We start from the raw sequence: 20299 nt of genomic DNA on the forward strand, positions 1-20299 counted from the left end.
ATTTTACCGAGAAACAGGCCCGCATAGTTGACGTGGATCCTCGACCATGGTCTGGAGGGCCAGGACCACAAACATAGTGGTGCCTCTCTGGGCGCATTGCTCAATTGAGCACACATGCTGCATTGCCGTACACAGGATTCTAAGTCAGAGTTGATACCGGGCCACCACACGTAGGATCTGGCTATCGCTTTCATCATTACTATACCCGGGTGTGTGCTGTGGAGATCCGAGATGAACGTTTCCCTGCCCTTTTTGGGTAGCACTACGCGGTTACCCCACAACAGGCAGTCTGCCTGAATGGACAGCTTGTCCTTTCGCCGCTGGAACGGCTTGATTAGCTCTTGCATTTCAACTGGGATGCTGGCCCAGCTCCCATGCAGTACACAGTTTTTTACTCGGGACAGCAGAGGATCTTGGCTGGTCCAAGTCCTAATCTGGTGGGCTGTGACAGATGATTTATAATTTTCAAACGCTTCCATGACCATCAACAAGTCTGTGGGCTGCGCCACCATCAACAAGTTTGCAGGCTGCGCCATTTCCACCCCCGACTGAGAGCATCCGCACAGTTCTCGGTGCCTGGCCTGTGGCGGATGGTATAGTTATACGCTGAGAGCACGAGTGCCCACCTTTCTATGCAGGCTGAGGCATTAGTATTTATCCCCTTGTTTTCGGTGAACAGGGATATGAGGGGCTTGTGATCGGTTTCCAGCTCAAATTTGAGGCCAAACAGGTACTAATGCATTTTCTTTACCCCAAACACTCACGCTAATGCCTCTTTCTCAATCATGCTTTAGACCCTCTCGGCCTTAGACAAGCTCCTGGAGGCACAGGCGACAGGTTGCACCTTCCCCGCAACGTTAGCTTGTTGTAATAATCACCCGACTCTGTACGACAACGCATCACATGCTAGCACAAGTCTTTTACACGGGTTATACAATACAAGCAGCTTGTTGGGGTATAAAATGTTTCTGGCTTTCTCAAAAGCAATTACTTAGTTTTTTCCCCATACCCAGTTCTCACCTTTACGCAATAACACATGTAGGGGCTCTAAGAGGGTGCTTAACCCCAGTAGGAAGTTACCAAAATAGTTGAGGAATCCCCGGAACGACCGCATGACGTTCTGTGGCCTGGGCGTGTTCCTGATAGCCTCTGTCTTGGCGTCTGTGGGCCGAATGCCATCCGCCGTGATCTTTCTCCCCAAAAACTCCACTTCTGTTGCCATGAAGACGCATTTCGACCTCTTGAGCCACAGCCCTACGCGATCCAGTCGCTGGAGGACCTCCTTCAGGTTTTGTAGTTGCTTGACGGTGTCCCGACCCGTGACCAATATGACGTCCTGAAAAACCACCGTGCATGGTACTGACTTGAGTAGGCTCTCCATTTTTCTCTGGAAGATTGCTGCAGCTGACCGAATTCCAAACGGGTATCTGTTGCAGATGAACAGTCCCTTGTGCGCATTGATGCAGGTGAGGGTCTTCGAAGACTCCTCCAGCTCTTGCATCATGTAGGCCGAAGTCAGGTCGAGCTTGGTGAACGTCTTGCCTCCTGCCAGCGTCGCAAATAGGTCATCTGCCTTTGGTAGCGAGTATTGGTCCTGTGGCGAGAAATTATTAATAGTTACTTTATAATCGCCACAAATCCTGACCGTGCCATCACTTTTGAGTACTGGAACAATCGGGCTGGCCCACTCGCTGAACTCCACTGGGGAGATGATGCCCTCGCATTGCAGCCTGTCCAGCTCGATTTCCACTCTCTCCATCATGTGAGGTACCGCTCGCGCCTTGTGATGAATGGGTCGTGCCTCTGGGATCAAGTGAATCCACACCTTCGCCCCGGAAAAGTTTCCAATGCCTGGCTCAAAAAGGAAAGGAAATTTGTTAAGAACCTGGGTACATGAGGCCTCATCGACATGTGATAGCGCTCGGATGTCATCCCAGTTTCAGCGGATTTTGCCCAGCCAGCTCCTTCCCAGCAGTGTGGGGCCATCACCCGGGACAATCCCAGAGTGGCAGTTTGTGCACCGTGCCCTCGTAGGTGACCTTGACCATGGCGCTGCCCAGGACAGTGATAAGCTCTTTGGTGTACGTTCTCAGTTTCATGTGGATGGAACTCAGGGCTGGTCTGAGTGCCTTGTTGCACCACAGTCTCTCAAACATCTTTTTACTCATGATTGATTGGCTAGTGCCAGTGTCCAGTTCCATGGTTACGGGTAAGTCATTTAATTTTAAATTTAAAATTATAGGTGGACATTTCATCGAAAATCTGTGCACCCTGTGTACTTCAGCATCTGCCTCCTCTCTCTGAGGTTCGAAATTGCTTTGATCCACCATGAACCGATCTTCCTCTCCCACGTGGTGGTTAGCAGGTTTTACAGAGTTTGCAGCTCGTCTGCAAGCTCATTGGAGGTGCCCCATTGTTCCACAGCTCTTGCAAACATACCCTTTGAAGCGGCATGAATAGGCTGAATGGAAGCCTCCACAACCCCAACAAGGTGTAAATTGCCTTGCATTCATCCTTTGTTGCAGACTCTGAGTCATCTGGGTCACCTGAGGCTTGCTGGCAGTTGCAGACTCATGGTTTCTGCCCTGTACATTTCTGCTCGCAAACACAGTTCCAGTTAATTTATGAACATTGCTCGCACTTGTGTGCTGAGAGATTTGTTTGGTGTTATCACTGGTGGACATAAACGCCTGTGCTATCGCAATGGCCTTACTGAGGGTCGGTGTCTCTACAGTCAGAAGTTTCCATATGATGGTCTCGTGGCCAATGCCCAGTACAAAAAAGTCTCTGAGCATTTCCTCCAGGTAGCCATCAAACTCACATTGTCCCGCAAGTTGTCTTAGCTCGGCGATGTAGCTCGCCACTTCCTGACCTTCAGATCGCTGGCATGTGTAGAAATGATACCTTGCCATCAGCAGGCTCTCCCTCGGGTTAAGATGCTCCCGAACCAGTGTACACAGCTCCTTATACGACTTATCTGTGGGTTTCACCGGAGCCAGAAGATTCTTCATGAGGCTGTAGGTCGGTGCCCCGCAGACCATGAGGAGGACCACTCTCCTTTTTGCAGCGCTTCCTTCTCCACCCAGCTCGTTAGCTACAAAGTACTGGTCTAGCGATTTGACATGGGCTTCCCAGTCCTCACCCTCCGAGAACTTCTCCAGGATGCCCACAGTTTGCTGCATCTTTGCGTTGGATTCGTATTCTCGTCGCCAGTTGTTGTGTTCCTAACACAGATGAGACTGCACACAGGGAGGTTAAAGTAACAGTGACCCCAGTGTTTATTAAGACACTCCAGAGTGAGGAACAGGCTTATATACAGTGCTCCCAAAGGATGCTGGGATGTCTTGGGACTTCAGGGGATGCGCTCCCTGGTGGCGGAACATGGGAATTCATGCTTTACAGATACACAACAGAGATGCCAAAACCTGCAGACTTACTGTTAGTTATGAATGCTTTTGAAAGTGAAGGAACCCCTGTCACGGCTCAACAAGTTAAGACCTGGACCAGACGATATTATCGGTTGTGAAACGTTGTGTCCTTTGTGGTGATTGGTCTGCCATACCCAAGCAAATGGGTGATGAGACCAAACCTTACAACCGTCGCAAAGATGAACTATCCATTCAGTCAGATTGTTTACTGTGGAGTAATTGTGTTGTTATGCCGAAGAAAGGCAGAGAGAAATTTGTACATGATCTGCATGGCACTCATCCCGGTATTGTCATGATGAAAGCCATTGCCAGGTCTGATGTATGGTGGCCTGGAATTGACTCTGATCTGGAATCATGTGTGCATCAGTGCAACATTTGCATGCAGCTAAGTAAAGCACCAGCAGAATCGCCACTGAGTCTGTGGTTGTGGCCATCTCAACTATGGTTCAGGATCCACATCGATGTTGGAGGTCCCTTCCTGGGGAAGATGTTTTTAGTTGTAGTGGATGCATATTCCAAGTGATAGAGTATATAATCATTTTATCCAGTACATCCACAGCTACCATTGAGGGCCTTCGTGTCATGTTTGCCACTCATGATTTGCCCGACATCGTTGTAAGCGACAACAGACCTTGCTTCACTAGTCTGGAGTTTCAAGAGTTCATGAAACTCAATGGTATCTGTTATGTATGGAGAAAGAGTCAGATTGAACACTGTGATCTCAAGGTAACGTGAAACCCTTAGTCTTTTATTGCAGGTTTCCAGAGTGCTTCTCCAACCTGTGAGGCCTCCTTAAATATCTGTGCTCCCAAGGGATTATGGGATCACTTGGGACTCCGGGGGATGAGCTCTCTGGTGGCTGTACAGAGTAAATACAAGTTTACATATATAACAACACTTCCCCCCAAAGTCAATAGTGTAACTATTTACAATGTGAGTCAATCTGGGGCCCTTCTTGCCCTGGTTGATCGTCTCGGTGTGAAAGCTGGTATTGTAGAATCGTTTTCTGGGCCCTCGCTGGGCTGCTGTGGATGATGGGTTCTACAGCGTGGTCAACCGTGGTGTCGGTTGCCACTGGTGTGTATGTTGGGGGATCAAAAAAGGTAGGGTCCAAGGTGGGTTGCTCAGGATAGTCCGTGAATCTGATTTGGTCTAGTTTGATTTGGTCCAAGTGTTTCCGGTGAATGAGTCCATTTGAAAGTTTGACCCGAAACACCCTGCCATGACAGTGCCGGGAAGGCACTTGGAACCTTGTCCATAATTCAATACAAATACAGAATCATTGATTTCAATCTCGCATGACACATTTGTGCTATCATGTTATGCACTTTGTTGAAGCCGCCTGCTCTCTACCTGTTCATGTAGATCAGGGTGAACTAACGAGAGCCTTGTCTTAAGTGCTCTTTTCATGAGCAGTTCAGCAGGTGGGATCCCAGTGAGCGAGTGGGGTCTCGTGTGGTAGCTAAGTAGGACTCGGGATAGGTGAGTCTGCAGTGAGCCTTCAGCCTCTTCAAGGCTTGCTTGATGGTTTGCACTGCTCTCTCTGCCTGACCATTGGACGCTGGTTTAAACGGGACAGATGTGATATGTTTGATCCCATTACGGGTCATGAATTCTTTGAACTCAGCACTGGTAAAACATGGCCTGTTGTCGCTCACTAGGACATCGGGTAGGCCATGTGTGGCAAACAAAGCCCGCAGGCTTTCAGTAGTGCTAGCCGACATTATCTCACATTCAATCCACTTGGATTACGCGTGTACAACCACAAGGAACATTTTACTCAAGAACGGGCCTGCATAGTTGACGTGTACCCTGGACCACGGTTTGGAGGGCCAAGACCATAAACTTAGCGGCGCCTCCCTGAGTACATTGCTTAACTGTGAGCATGTATTACATCTGTGAAAACAGGACTCTAAGTCTGCATCGATACCGGGCCACCACACGTGGGATCTGGCTATCGCTTTCATCATTACCTGGGTGGGTACTGTGGAGGTCATTGATGAAGGTATCTCTGCCCTTCTTAGGGACCGCTACTCGATTGCCCCACGGAAGGTAGTCTGCCTGTATAGACATTTCATCTTTACGCCGCTGGAACGGCTTTATCTCTTCCTGCATTTCCACTGGGACACTGGACCAGCTCCTGTGAAGCACACAGCTTTTGACTAGAGATAATAAGGGGTCCTGGCTCATCCAGGTTTTGATCTGCCGGGCAGTGACGGGTGATTGTTCACTCTCAAATGCTTCCGTAACCATGGCTAAATCTGCGGGCTGTGCCATTTCCACTCGGTGGTGGGCAATGGCAGCCTACTGAGAGCATCTGCAGTTTTCTGTGCCTGGTCTGTGGCGGATGGCGTAGTTGTATGCGGACAACGTGAGCACCCATCTCTGGATACGGGCCGATGCGTTGGTATTTGTCCCTTTACTTTCAGAAAACAGAAATATTAGTGGCTTATGGTCAGTTTCCAATTCGAATTTTAGCCCAAACAGGTATTGATGCATTTTCTTTACCCCATAGACACACGCTAATGCTTCTTTCTCAATCATGCTGTAGGCTCTCTCAGCCTTAGACAGACTTCTGGATACATAAGCAACCGATTGCAGTTTCCCGAAATCATTAGCTTGTTGCAATACACACCCGACGCCATATGACGATGCATCACATGCTAGTACCAAACACTTACATGGATCATACAACACAAGCAATTTGTTTGAGCATAACAATATTCTCGCTTTTACAAAGGCATTTTCTTGGCTTTTGCCCCAAACCCATTCATCTTCCTTTCGTAGTAAGACATGTAGTGGTTCTAGCAGAGTGCTGAGACCTGGTAAAAAGTTACCAAAGTAGTTCAGGAGTCCCAGAAACGACTACAGCTCTGTCACGTTCTGTGACCTCGCTGCATTCTCGATTGCCTCCGTCTTCGCGTTGGTGGGCCCGATGCCATCCGCCGCAATCTTCCTTCGTACTTCGAGCATTTTAACCTGAGCCCTACGTGGTTGAGCCGACTAAGAACCTCCTCCAGGTTCTGCAGATGCTCGACTGTGTTCCCTGCGACCAAGATGTCATCCTGGAAGACCACGGTGTGTGGGACCAACTACAGTAAGCATTCCATGTTTCTCTGGAATATTGCCGCCGCTGATTCCAAACTGGCATCTGTTATAAATAAAAAGATCTTTCTACGTGTTGATGCAGGTGAGGCCCTTCGTTGTTTCCTCCAGTTCCTGCGTCAGATCCAGCTTCGTGAACGTCTTTCCTCCCGCCAGCGTTGCAAAGATGTCGTCGGCCTTTGGTAGTGAGTATTGGTCCTGCAGGGAGAAACGATTGATAGTTACTTTGTAAACGCCACAGATTCTGACGGTGCCGTCTCCCTTGAGGACTGGGACAATAGGACTGGCCCACTCGTTGAACTCGATCGGTGAAATGATGCCCTCTCTTTGCAGTCGGTCTAACTCGATCCCTACCCTTTCTCTCATCACGTACGGTACTGCTCTTACCTTGTGATGGATGGGTCGTGCCTCCGGAATAAGTTGAATCTGCACTTTTGCTCCTTGGAATTTCCTGATGCCTGGTTTGAACAACGAAGGAAATTTGTTTAACACCTGGGCACACGAAGTGTCGTCAGCAGGCGAAAGCGCTCGGACGTCGTCGCAGTTCCAGCGTATCTTTCACAGCCAGCTCCTGCCGAGCAGCGTGGGACCATCGCCCGGTACCACCCAGAGTGGTAGCTTGTACACTGTGCCATCGTAGGAGACCTTTACGTTAGCACTCCCGATTACGGGAATCAGTTCTTTTGTGTAAGTTCTTAGTTTCATGCGAACTGGAATTAAGACTGGCCTTGAGGCCTTGTTGCACCACAATCTTTTGAAAGTCTTTTTTCCCATGATCGACTGGCTCGCGCCCGTGTCCAGCTCCATTGACACCGGGAGTCCATTTAGTTCAACATTCAGCATTATCGGGGGCAATTCGTGGTGAATGTGTGCACCCCATGTACCTCTGCCTCCTCAGTCTGAGACTCTGGTTCACCGTGATCCTCTGTGGATCTGTCCTCCTCTGCAACATGGTGGTTTGCAAGTTTAGCAGAGTTTTCAGCTCGCCTGCACATACATTGGAGGTTTCCCATTGTTCCACAGCCCTTGCAAACATACCTTTGAATCGGCATGAATGGAAACGATGATCACTCCTGCAGCACCAACAAGGTGTTAATGGCCTTGCATTCATCACCCTTGATGGTGGACTCTGAGACATCTTCGGACATGCAGCTGCAGGTATGTGTGACCTGCCCTGCACGTCACGATTCGAAAACAACATCACTTTGTTGACAATCCTTGTAGCAACACTTGTGTGCTGAGAGATTTGCTTCATATTGTCACTGGTGGCAATGAATGCCTGGGCTATCGCTATGGCCTCACTCAAGTTTGGGGTCTCTACAGTCAAAAGTTTGCGAAGTATGGTTTCGTGGCCAATGCCAAGTACGAAAAAGTCTCTGAGCATGTGCTCCAAATGTCCTTCAAATTCGCAATGTCCTGCAAGGCTTCTTAGCTCGGCGACATAACTCGCCATTTCCTGGCCTTCAGACCTTTTGTAGCTGTAGAACCGGTACCTCGCCATCAGAACGCTTTCCTTCGGGTTCAAGTGCTCTCGGACCAGTGTGCACAAACTATCATACGATTTCTCCGTGGCTTTCACTTGAGTGAGCAGATTCTTCATGAGGCCATACATTGGTGTCCCACAGACGGTGAGGAGGATCGCTCTTCGTTTGGCAGCGTTCTCTTCCCCATCTAGCTCGTTGGCCGTGAAGTATTGGTCGCGTCACTCCACAAAAGTTTCCCAATCATCTCCCTCCGAGAATTTCTCCAGGATGTCCATTGTTCTCTGCATCTTTGGGTTCGCTATCTGTATCTCGTTGCCAGTTGTTAGGTATGGTGAAAGAGTCAGACTGAACATTGTGAGCTCAAGGTAACGTGTGACCTTAGTCTTTTTTGCAGGTCTCCAGAGTGCCTCTCCAACCTGTGAGGCCTCCTTAAACACCTGTGCTCCCAAGGGATTATAGGATCCCTTGGGACTCCAGGGGATGAGCCCTCTGGTGGTTGTACAGAGTAAATAGAAGTTTACATATATAACAGTATCAAACTTGTGAGGTCAGCACCATTCAAACCCGCATCTAATGGTCAAGCAGAGCGTGCTGTCCAAACCATCAAGCAGAGTATAAAACGTGTAATTCAAGGTTCACTGCAGACTCGCTTGTCATGCATATTGCTTAGTTACAAGACAAGACCCCTTACTGCGCTTCCCCCTTGCTGAACTATTGATGAAGAAAAGTCTCAAGACCAAGCTCTCTCTTGTCCACCCTGACTTAAATGATCATGTTGAATACAGACATCAAAGTCAGCAGTGTTATCATGATCACGCTTCTGTGTCACGCGTCATTTCTGTTAACGATCCTGTTCTAAATTATGGTCAAGGTCCCAAGTGGATCGCGGGTACTGTTATGGCCAAGGAGGGTAACTGATTGTTTATCGTCAAGCTCAAGAATGGGCAAACATGCAGGAAACATGTTGATCAGATAAAGCTGCGGCACACAGATGAACTGGAACAGTCTGAGGAAGACACAATCAGTGACCAACCCTCCTACCCTCAGTCATCAGAGGACTCCGCTGTCATCAATGAATCTGGACTTTCAATCCCTGACATGGTCATTGCCACTCCCATCAGATCGGCTACCCAGCCCCAGTCATAACAGACTCAGAACTCTTGCCAAAGGCTGGAGTTGAACTGAGACGATCAACTTGGAAGCGGAAAGCCCCAGACCGTCTCAATTTGTAAAAAGACAGTACTAATATCTTAAAGGGGGATATTGTCATGTATGTATGCTTGGAGTTACTAGCTACCAGGTTGCGCCACTGTCGGAGGTCATCGGGCTATACACACGTGTGTGTGGCCCAGGCATAAAAGGCAAGCCATCATGTAATGTAATCACTTTGGGCCCTAATAAAGCAGAGCCAGGTTTGTACCTGTGGTAGCTTACAGTATTCAGGCTATCGAGTTATTACAGCATAACAGCTGGGATACCACAGGAGCGGAACTTTCAAAATCGGCGGCCATTGCACTCCGCAGCGTGGCCGCCGATTTCCGGCAGTAACAGGCCTTAAGGGAAGGGCCAATTTTGGCCCCTTTGTGTCTACAAATGTCACCCTTACTTTACCTGCAGTGTGACTGATTGCTGGTTAAACCTGAGCTTGGTCCACAGTGATTCTGTTTTGTCATGTACCTTACATTATTACATATAACTGTATCCCAACATGCTACACATGACTGTAATAAGATATGACCTGTAACCACCAGCATACCTTACCACCAGGGGTGCACTTGCAAGAGACAGGTATATAAGCACAGGTCTCAGGCAAGTGCAGCATTCCAGAGCTGTGAAATAAAGGTGCAGGTCCAGAGTGACCTTGACTTCACTACATGCCTCGTGTGACTCTGTACTGAGGGGACAGGGCTTTACATGTTTGGACTATGTTTCTATTTAAATCCTTACGTTGGAGTTCCATGGCATGTAACGCACACAAGGAAAACAGCAGATTGGCAAACATCTGTACCAACTACAGCAGTAACTACACATCCAAAGTAATCTGTAAGGCGTTTCGGGGTGTATTTCTAACTACAGGAAGAGAATTTTAGACCACACCTGGAGTACTCATCGACGGAAGGATATACCTGCCTTGAAGGCGCGGCAACGAAGGTTCACTAGATTGATTCCAGGGATGGGAGGGCTGTCCTATGAGAAGAGATGGTGTATGATGAGCCGATATTCTCTGGAGTTTCGAAGAATGAGAGGTGATATCATTGAAACATATAAGATTCCGAGGGAGGTTGACAGGGTAGAGCAGAGAGGATGTTTCCCCTGGGCTGAGAGTCTAGAACCAGGGGTCACAGTCTCAGGATAAGGGGTCGGTCATTTAAGATCGAGATGAAGAGGAATTTCTTCACTCAGATGATTATGAATCTTTGGGATTCTCTGCCCCAAAGGGCTGTGGATGCTGAGTCTCTGAACATATTCAAGGATGAGATAGATTTTTAGACTCTAGGGGAGTCAGGCGGGGAAGTGGAATTGAGATCGATGATCAGCCATGATCTTATTGAATGGTGGAGCAGCCTCGAGGGGCCGTATGGCCGACTTCTGCTCCTATTTCTTATGGTCTTTTGTTCTTAATGCAGCTGAATTATATTTCTTGCACTTGCCAATCTGATCTGAGTTTATTCCTTGTAACAAGCTATCGTGGCAGTAAATAACACGGAGCTGGAATCTGAAATACTCAAAACGTCAGATGCTTTGTGATGATCGAGATTTAAATGTTAACGAGCCTTACACATATTCTTATACACACCGTGCTCAATCCAAATTCAAAGTATATAATGGCAGCTCTCATAAAGAAAGAGAATTAATACTTGTATTTGAATAGTGCCTTCGTAAACCATCAAAATGTTTCACTATGCTTCCTAATAAAGAAAGAAAGACTTGCATTTATATGGCGCCTTTCACTACCTCAGGACGTCCCAAAGCGCTTTACAGCCAATGAAGTACTTTTGGAGTGTAGCCACTGCTGTAATTTGGGAAATGTGACAGCCAGTTTGCGCACAGCAAGCTCCCACAAACAGCAATGAGATAATGACCGCGTCATCTGTTTTAGGTATCGGTTGAGGGATAAGTGTTGGCTGTGAATGTTGTGCAGTGAATGTTATGCAGGCAAATGCAGCAGCCATTGTGTAGATTAAGCCATTGGCTTAACAGTCCCAGCCTTGTTAAATCAGAGCGGGCTGCAACCAGGAGTAAGGTTCCAGCTCGCACCCGAAGTTGTCCGCCTCGCTCCCAATCCGGTATGGAAAATCCCAGCCATAGAGTACTAAAGTATGGAAATTATGATGAACCTTTATAAAACACGGGTTCGACCTCAACTGGAGTATTGTGTCCAATTCTGGGTACCGAACTTTAGGAAAGATGTGAAGGCCTTAGAGAGGGTGCAGAAAAGATTTATGAAAATGATTTCAGGGATGAGGGACTTCGGTTATGTGGATAGACCGGAGAAGCTGGGGTTGTTCTCCTTGGAGCAGAGAAGAGTCAGAGGAAGATTTGATCGAGGTGTTCACAATCATGAGGGGTCTGGACAGAGTAGATAGAGAGAAACTGTTCCCATTGGCGGGAGGGTCGAGAACCAGAGGACACAGATTTAAGGCGATTGGCAGAAGAACCAAAGGCGACATGAGGAAAACCTTTTTACGCAGCGAGTGGTTAGGATCTGGAATACGCTGCCTGAGAGGGTGGTGGAGGCAGACTCAATCGTGGCTTTCGAAAGGGAATTGAATAAGTACCTGAAAAAAAAATTGTAGGGCTATGGGGAAAGGGCGGGCTCGATGGGCCATGCTGTAACCATTCTATGATTCTATTCTATGAATCTAGAGTCACAAGATGAATGATGAGTCTATCTGTGGTAGTGCGGTATCTGGTATATACCAACACTGATACTCCAGCAACCCGTGCGCCCGTTGCAATACTTTCCTTCCGCCTTTGCTTTAAGCAGTGCTCCCGCCTTAACAGCATTTAGATGAAGGAATTGAGTGTAATATCTCCAAGTTTGCAGATGACACGAAACTGGGTGGTGGTGTGAGCTGTGAGGAGGACGCTAAAAGGCTGCAGGATGACTTGGACAGGTTAGGTGAGTGGGCAAATGCATGGCAGATGCAGTATAATGTGGATAAATGTGAGGTTATCCACTTTGGGGGCAAAAACACGAAGGCAGAATATTATCTTAATGGCGGCAGATTAGGACAGGGGGAGGTGCAACGAGACCTGGGGGTCATGGTTCATCAGTCATTGAAAGTTGGCATGCAGTTACAGCAGGCGGTAAAGAAGGCAAATGGCATGTTGGCCTTCATAGCTCGGGGATTTGAATATAGGAGCAAGGAGGTCTTACTGCAGTTGTACAGGGCCTTGGTGAGGCCTCACCTGGAATATTATGTTCAGTTTTGGTCTCCTAATCTGAGGAAGGACGTTCTTGCTATTGAGCGAGTGCAGCGAAGGTTCACCAGACTGATTCCCGGGATGGCTGGAGTGACATATGAGGAGAGACCGGATCAACTGAGCCTTTATACATTGGAGTTTAGAAGGATGAGGGGGGATCTCATAGAAACTTGCAAGATTCTGACGGGACTGGGAAGGTTAGATGTGGGAAGAATGTTCCCGATAATGGGGAAGTCCATAACCAGGGGACACAGTCTTAGGATAAGGGGTAGGCCATTTAGGACTGAGATGAGGAGAAACTTCTTCACTCAGAGAGTTGTTAACCTGTGGAATTCCCTATCGCAGAGAGTTGTTGATACCAGTTCATTGGATATATTCAAGAGGGAGTTAGATATGACCGTAAGACTAAAGGGATCAAGGGGTATAGAGAGAAAGCAGGAAAGGGGTACTGAGGGAATGATCAGCCATGATCTTATTGAATGGTGGTGCAGGCTCGAAGGGCCGAATGGCCTACTCCTCACCTACTTTCTATGTTTCTATGTTTCTATAACTGCTTCCAGTTCTTTCCTGTCCAATTGGACAACTGGCTCTTCACACACCTCCGCATTAAAGTGTCACATAGCGTTGTCTGAAAAACTCAGTCTGATAAAACTGAACCCCCTCTATGCAATGCACCTCCCATAAATAACAGCCCCCCATAAATCACAGCCGCCCATGAATCATGTGGAGTGATATCCTGCAGTGCTGATACTGTATTGGGTGCTCACAGTCTTAAATCAGTGTCACTTCAGCTCAGTGCTGTTAACGTTTCGTTTTAGTCACAGCAGTGTGTACATATTAGGGGGCCAATTTTCCACACGGCTGATTTTTGGCGCAGTTGTAGAGGTATGTCTGATTTTTTTCGTGGCCCTACTTCGCCAAAAAATAAGTTCCGAGTTTCGCCGGCATAACCTTTCATTTTGGAGCAGCGCAGATTGTCCTTCAACTCTTTGGGTGAATTACATTTTCATGAATTCAGAACCAGGGTCCTGTGAACAACATCGCCACTCCTTCAAGAGTTTTTGTAACAGCAGTTAAAGCATTTATAGATTTTTTTCATCTCTACAGTGCCGGTGCCGCTCCTGTCCTGGGTCGAAAGGCTCCCCGCCACACCGGTGCCGTGTCTTAAGCTCTGCTAAAACAATAGCGTCTTTTCTGCGCTAATTTTCTTAAGTGTAGGTAAGGTTTTTCAGAATGGTGCAGTGCACCATTTTTGAAAAAATCCTACTTGACCAAACTTGCTTAAATGGCTAGAAATGGCGCACCCAGCAGGTTCCGCCCCCAGTAACGTCAAAAAATCAGGAAGTAAAAGAATCGGACGTAAATAGTTTAGGATGGCGCAGAAACTTTGGCGAAACTTGCAGATTTTAGCCTGCTCCAAAAAAAATAGCACAGGCCAAAAAAAGGGCACAGAATGGTGATGAAAATTCAGCCCTAGGTACTCAAAACTAAATGACAGACTTTTTTGTTTTCTGAGAGGTTGGTCGGAGGGAGGTGAGGTCTTACTGATCCTCACATTAACTCAGAGGGAGGTTATAGTCTCCTTGCACTTTATAATACTGCAAAGAAGGACTAATTGGATAGCACTTTCACGATGAACCGAATGGCCTCCTTCAGTGCGGTATCATTCTGTGAAAGTAAATGAAAAGAATTGAATTTCAAAAGTTAGAGGTACTCGAGAATAAATAAAAGGCTGTAATTTAATCTCACAATTCAGGCAAACTACTTAAGCTTTGCTGTCCCAGCCTCTCAGCCGTGACTCAATGGGCAGCACTCTTGCCTTTGAGTCAGAAGGTTGTGGGTTCAAGTCCCACTCCAGATACTTGAGCATATAAATCTAGGCTACCCACATTACAAGAAAGATGTGATTTGCAATGGAGAGGGTACAGAGGAGATTTACGAGAATGTTGCCAGGACTGAAGAATTTTAGCTATGAGGAAAGATTGGATAGGCTGAGGTTGTTTTCTTTGGAACAGAGGAGGCTGAGGGAAGACCTTATTGAGGTGTATAAAATTATGAGGGGCCTAGATAGAGTGGATAGGAGGGACCTATTTCCCTTAGCAGAGGGGCCAACAACCCGGGGGCATAGATTTAAAGTAAATGGAAGGGATTTGAGGGAAACTTTTTTCAAGCAAAGGGCGATGGGGGTCTGGAACTCACTGCCTGAAAGGATGGTAGAGGCAGAAACCCTCATCGCATTTAAAAAGTACTTGGATGTGCACCTGAAGTGCTGTAACCTGCAGGGTTAGGGTCCAAGAGCTGGAAAGTGGGATTAAACTGGATAGCTCTTGGTTGGCTGGCGTGGACACAATGGGTCGAATGGTCTCCTTCTGTGCTGTAAATTTCTTTGATTCTATGATTCTGATACTCCATGCATTGCTGAGGGAGAGCTACACTGTCGGAGATGCCGTCTTTCGGATGAGACATTAAACCAAGGTCTGCTCTCTCAGGTGGATGTAAAAGATCCCATGGCACTATTCTGAAGAAGAGCAGGGGAGTTCTCCCTGGTGTCCTAGCCAATAGTTATCAACATCACTAAAACAGATAATCTGGTCATTATCACATTGCTGTTTGTGGGAGCTTGCTGTGCACAAATTGGCTGCCGCATTTCCCACATTACAACAGTGACTACAATCCAAAAAGTACTTCATTGGTTGTAAAGTGCTTTGGGATGTCCGGCGGTTGCTAAAGACGCTATAGAAATGCAAGTCTTTTTTTTGGATTTATCTCTGGTGATTATTTTCCCAGAACAACTTTGCCAAATGATGACTGAATGCATTTCTTCGATTAAAATTTTTTTTTGACTATCAAGTACAGTATGATGTCAGTGAAGCCCTTTACTTCAGGCTCCACTGTCTGGCACAATCTGAAATAATAGCTTGTGTGTGAGTCAGTCACATGTCGAGTAAACTGCCAGTGTGGTTCTGGGAAGGGACTCTGAAATTCCCATTGCAAAACATCAAATCAGCTCATGAAAATTGTGTGTGAGATGTGTAATACCTGCTCAGATAAGACTGCACTGGCAGGTTTTAGTTTTGCAAATTGGCCATTTGTTGATGTATTTAAATTGTGACAATATGGCAAATGAATGCTCTGCAGTGCCAGCCATGGTTCAGTGGGCAGCACCCTTGCCTCTGGGTCAGAAGGTTGTGGGTTCAAGTCACACTCCAGAGACTTGAGCACAAAAATCTAGGCTAACACTCCAGTGCAGTGCTGAGGGAGATCTGCACTGTCAGGGGTGCTGTCCTTTGAGTGAGACCTTAAACCGAGGCCTTGTATGCTCTCTCAGGTGGATGTAAAAGATCCCATGGCACTATTCTGAAAAAGGGCAGGAGAGTTCCCCCAGTGTCCTGGCCAATATTTATCCCTCAACCAACACTACTAAAAAACAGATTATTTGGTCATTATCACTGATGTATCTTGGATAAAGAGTCAGACTAGATACTGCAAGCTCAAAGTGAATGTGACCGCAGTCCTTTATTATAGATCACAGAGTGCCTCTGCAGCCTGTGAGGCCTCCTCATATACAGGTGCTCCCAAGGGATTGTGGGATCCCTTGGGACTCCAGGGGATAAGCCCTCTGGTGGTTAGACATGGTAATTACAGGTTTACATACATAACAACGCTCGCCCCCAAAGTCAATAGTGTAACTATTTCAAGGTGTGTCGATCTGGGGCCTTCCTTTCCCTGGTTGATCGTCTCGGTGCAAATGCTGGTGTTGGTGAGTCATTTGTTGGGCCTTTGCTGGGCTGCTGCGTAGTTGGCCTTGCTGGACTGCTGGGGTTGGTGAGTCTTGCTGGGCTGCTGGGGTTGGTGAGTCTTGCTGGGCTGCTGGGGGCGGTGAGTCTTGCTGGACTGCTGGGGTTGGTGAGTCTTGCTGGACTGCTGGGGTTGGTGAGTCTTGCTGGGGGTGGTGAGTCTTGCTGGACTGCTGGGGGTGGTGAGTTTTGCTGGGCTGCTGGGGGTGGTGAGTTTTGCTGGGCTGCTGGGGGTGCTGAGTCTTGCTGGGCTGCTGGGGGTGGTGAGTTTTGCTGGGGGTGGTGAGTCTTGCTGGACTGCTGCGGGTGGTGAGTCTTGCTGGGCTGCTGGGGGTGGTGAGTTTTGCTGGGGGTGGTGAGTCTTGCTGGACTGCTGCGGGTGGTGAGTTTTGCTGGGCTGCTGCGGGTGGTGAGTCTTGCTGGGCTCCTGGGGGTGGTGAGTTTTGCTGGGGGTGATGAGTCTTGCTGGACTGCTGCGGGTGGTGAGTTTTGCTGGGCTGCTGGGGGTGGTGAGTTTTGCTGGGGGTGGTGAGTCTTGCTGGACTGCTGCGGGTGGTGAGTTCTGCTGGGCTGCTGCGGGTGATGGGTTCTGCTTCGTTGTCAACCGCTGGGTCAGTTGCAACTAATGTATGTGTTGGAGGGTCGAAAAAGGTAGAATCTATTGTGGGTTGTTCTGGATAGTCCGCAAATCTGAGTTTGGTTTGGTCCAAGTGTTTTCTGCAGGTGAGTCCATTTGTGAGTTTGACCACAAACACCCTACTCCCCTCTGTGGCCAAAATAATGCCAGCAATCCACTTGGGACCTTGTCCATAGTTCAACACAAATACAGGATCATTAATCTCGATTTCACGTGACACATTTGCGCGATCATGATATGTATTCTGTTTAAGCCGCCTGCTCTCTACCTGTTTATGAAGATCAGGGTGGACTAACGAGAGCCTTGTCTTAAGTGCTCTTTTCATGAGCAGTTCAGTGGGAGGGACCCCGGTGAGCGAGTGGGGTCTTGTGCGGTAATTGAGCAGGACTCAGGATAAGCGAGTCTGCAGTGAGCCTTCAGTTACCCTTTTCAAGCTCTGCTTGATTGTTTGAACTGCTCGTTCTGTCTGACCATTGGATGGTGGCTTAAACGGGGCAGATGTGACATGTTTGACCCTATTGTGGGTCATGAATTCCTTGAATCGGCATTGGTAAAGCACGGTCCATTGTCACTTACAAGGACATCAGGCAGGCCGTGCGTGGCAAACATGGCCCGTAGGCTTTCAATGGTAGCAGCAGACGTGCTTGCCGACATTATCACACATTCAATCTGTAGTGTATGAAGAGTCAGACTGAACACTGTGAGCTCAAAGTAATGTGCGACCTTAGTCTTTTATTGCAGGTCTCCAGAGTGTCTCTCCAACCTGTGAAACACTCTTAAATACCCCAAGGGATTATGAGATCCCTAGGGACTCCGGGGAATGAACCCTCTGGTGGCTGTACACAGTACATATAAGTACAGATACATAACAACATTCCCCCCCAAAGTCAATAGTGTAACTATTTACAATGTGAGTCGATCTGGGGCCCTTCTTGCCCTGGTTGATCGTCTCGGTGTGAAAGCTGATGTTGTTGAGTCACTTGTTGGGCCCTCGCTGGGCTGCTGTGCAACTGTCCTTGCTGGGCTGCCTGGTGTGTTGGGCCCTGAAGGGCTGCTGTGGATGATGGGTTCTGCTTCGTGGTCAACCGTAGTGTCGGTTGCCACTGGTGTGTGTGTTGCAGGATCAAAAAAGGTAGGGTCCAAGGTGGGTCGCTCAGGGTAGTCTGTCAATCTGAGTTTGATTTGGTCCAAGTGTTTCCGGTGAATAAGTCCATTTGAAAGTTTGACCCGAAACACCCTGCTCCCCTCTTTGGCCACGACAATGTCGGGAAGCCACTTGGGACCTTGCCCATAATTTAATACAAATACAGGATCATTGACTTCAATCTCGCGTACACATTTGCGCTATCATGGTATGCACTTTGTTGAAGCCGCCTGCTCTCCACCTGTTCATGTAGATCAGGGTGAACTAACGAGAGCCTTGTCTTAAGTGCTCTTTTCATGAGCAGTTCAGCAGGTGGAATCTCAGTGAGTGAGTGGGGTTTCGTGCGGTAGCTAAGCAGGACTCAGGATAGGTAAGTCTGCAGTGAGCCTTCAGTTACCCTCTTCAAACCTTGCTTGATGGTTTGCACTGCTCTCTCTGCCTGACCATTGGACACTGTTTAAAGGGTGCAGATGTGACATGTTTGATCCTGTTACGGGTCATAAATTCTTTGACCACAGCACTGGTAAAATATGGCCTGTTGTCGCTCACCAGGACATCGGGTAGGCCGTGTGTGGCAAACATGGCCCGCAGGCTTTCAGTGGTGGCAGCGGACGTGCTCGCCGACATTATCTCACATTCAATCCACTTGGAGTACACGTCTACAACCACAAGGAACATTTTACCCAAGAACGGGCCTGCATAGTCGACGTGTACCCGAGACCACGGTTTGGAGGGCCAAGACTATAAACTTAGCGGCGCCTCCCTGGGTACATTGCTTAACTGTGAGCATGTATTACATCTGTGAACGCAGGACTCTAAGTCCGCATCGATACCGGGCCACCACACATGGGATCTGGCTATCGCTTTCATCATTACGATGCCTGGGTGGGTACTGTGGAGGTCATTGATGAAGGTATCTCTGCCCTTCTTGGCGACCACTACTCGATTACCCCACAGAAGGCAGTCTGCCTGTATAGACATTTCATCTTTGCGCTGCTGGAACGGCTTTATCTCTTCCTGCATTTCCACTGGGACACTGGACCAGCTCCTGTGAAGCACATAGCTTTTGACTAGAGATAATAATAATAAGGGGTCCTGGCTTGTCCAGGTTTTGACATGCCGGGCAGTGACGGGTGATTGCTCAGTCTCAAATGTTTCCATAACCATGGCTAGATCTGCGGACTGCGTCATTTCCACCCCCGTCGTGGGCAATGACAGCCTACTGAGAGTATCGGCGCAGTTTTCTGTGCCGGATGGCCTGTGGCGGATGGCGTAGTTGTAAGTGGACAACGTGAGCGCCCATCTCTGGATGCGGGCCGATGCGTGGTATTTATCCCTTTGCTCTTGGAAAATAGGGATATAAGTGGCTTATGGTCAGTTTCCAATTTAAATTTTAGCCCAAACAGGTAATGATGCATTTTCTTTACCCCATAGACACACGCTCATGCTTCTTTTTCAAACATGCTGTAGGCTCTCTCAGCCTTAGACAGACTCCTGGACACATAAGCAACCAGTTACAGTTTCCCAAAATCATTGGCTTGTTGCAATACGCACCCGTCGCCATATGACGGCGCATCACATGCTAGTACCAAACGCTTACATGGATCATACAACACAAACAATTTGTTTGAGCATAACAATTTTCTCACTTTTACAAAGGCATTTTCTTGGCTTTTGCCCCAAACCCATTCAATCCCTTTTCATAGTAAGACATGTAGTGGTTCTAGCAGGGTGCTGAGACCCGGTAAGAAGTTACCAAAGTAGTTCAAGAGCCCCAGGAATGACCGCAGCTCCGTCACGTTCTGTGGCTTCGGTGCGTTCTCGATTGCTTCCGTCTTCACGTTGATGGGCCTGATGCCGGCCGCCGCAATCCTCCTTCCCAAGAACTCCACTTCAGGCGCCAGGAAAACGCACTTCGAGTGTTTTAACCTGAGCCCTACGCGGTTGAGCCGACTAAGAACCTCCTCCAGGTTCTGCAGATGCTCGACTGTGTTCCGACCTGCGACCAAGATGTCGTCCTGGAAGATCACAGTGTGCGGTCTTCAGTAAACTTTCCATGTTTCTCTGGAATATCACCGCCGCTGATTGGATTCCAAACGGGCATCTGTTATAAACCTTTGTACATGTTGATACAGGTGAGGGCCTTCGATGATTCTTCCAGTTCCTGCGTCATGTAGGCTGAGGTCAGATCCAGCTTCGTGAACGTCTTTCCTCCCGCCAGCGTTGCAAAGAGGTCGTTGGATTTTGGAAGTGGGTATTGGTCCTGCAGGGAGAAA

General features: G+C 48.0%; 1 protein-coding gene across 2 annotated transcripts in view; it reads right to left on the reverse strand.

Moving 5' to 3' along the window:
* Positions 1–20299, reverse strand: part of LOC139239097 (gremlin-1-like) — a 265225-nt gene that overhangs the window by 15734 nt on the left and 229192 nt on the right. Inside the window, exon 1 of one of the 2 annotated variants that reach the window (XM_070867621.1) lies at positions 17787–17839. The exons of the other annotated variant lie outside the window; for it this stretch is intronic. The gene's annotated coding sequence lies outside the window, so the exon portion shown is untranslated. Of the gene's footprint in view, positions 1–17786; positions 17840–20299 lie in introns of those variants that run through there. 2 annotated transcript variants of the gene reach the window in all.

This window comes from Pristiophorus japonicus, chromosome 26 (genome assembly GCF_044704955.1).
Source record: "Pristiophorus japonicus isolate sPriJap1 chromosome 26, sPriJap1.hap1, whole genome shotgun sequence".
In the NCBI taxonomy this organism is placed as follows: domain Eukaryota; kingdom Metazoa; phylum Chordata; class Chondrichthyes; family Pristiophoridae; genus Pristiophorus; species Pristiophorus japonicus.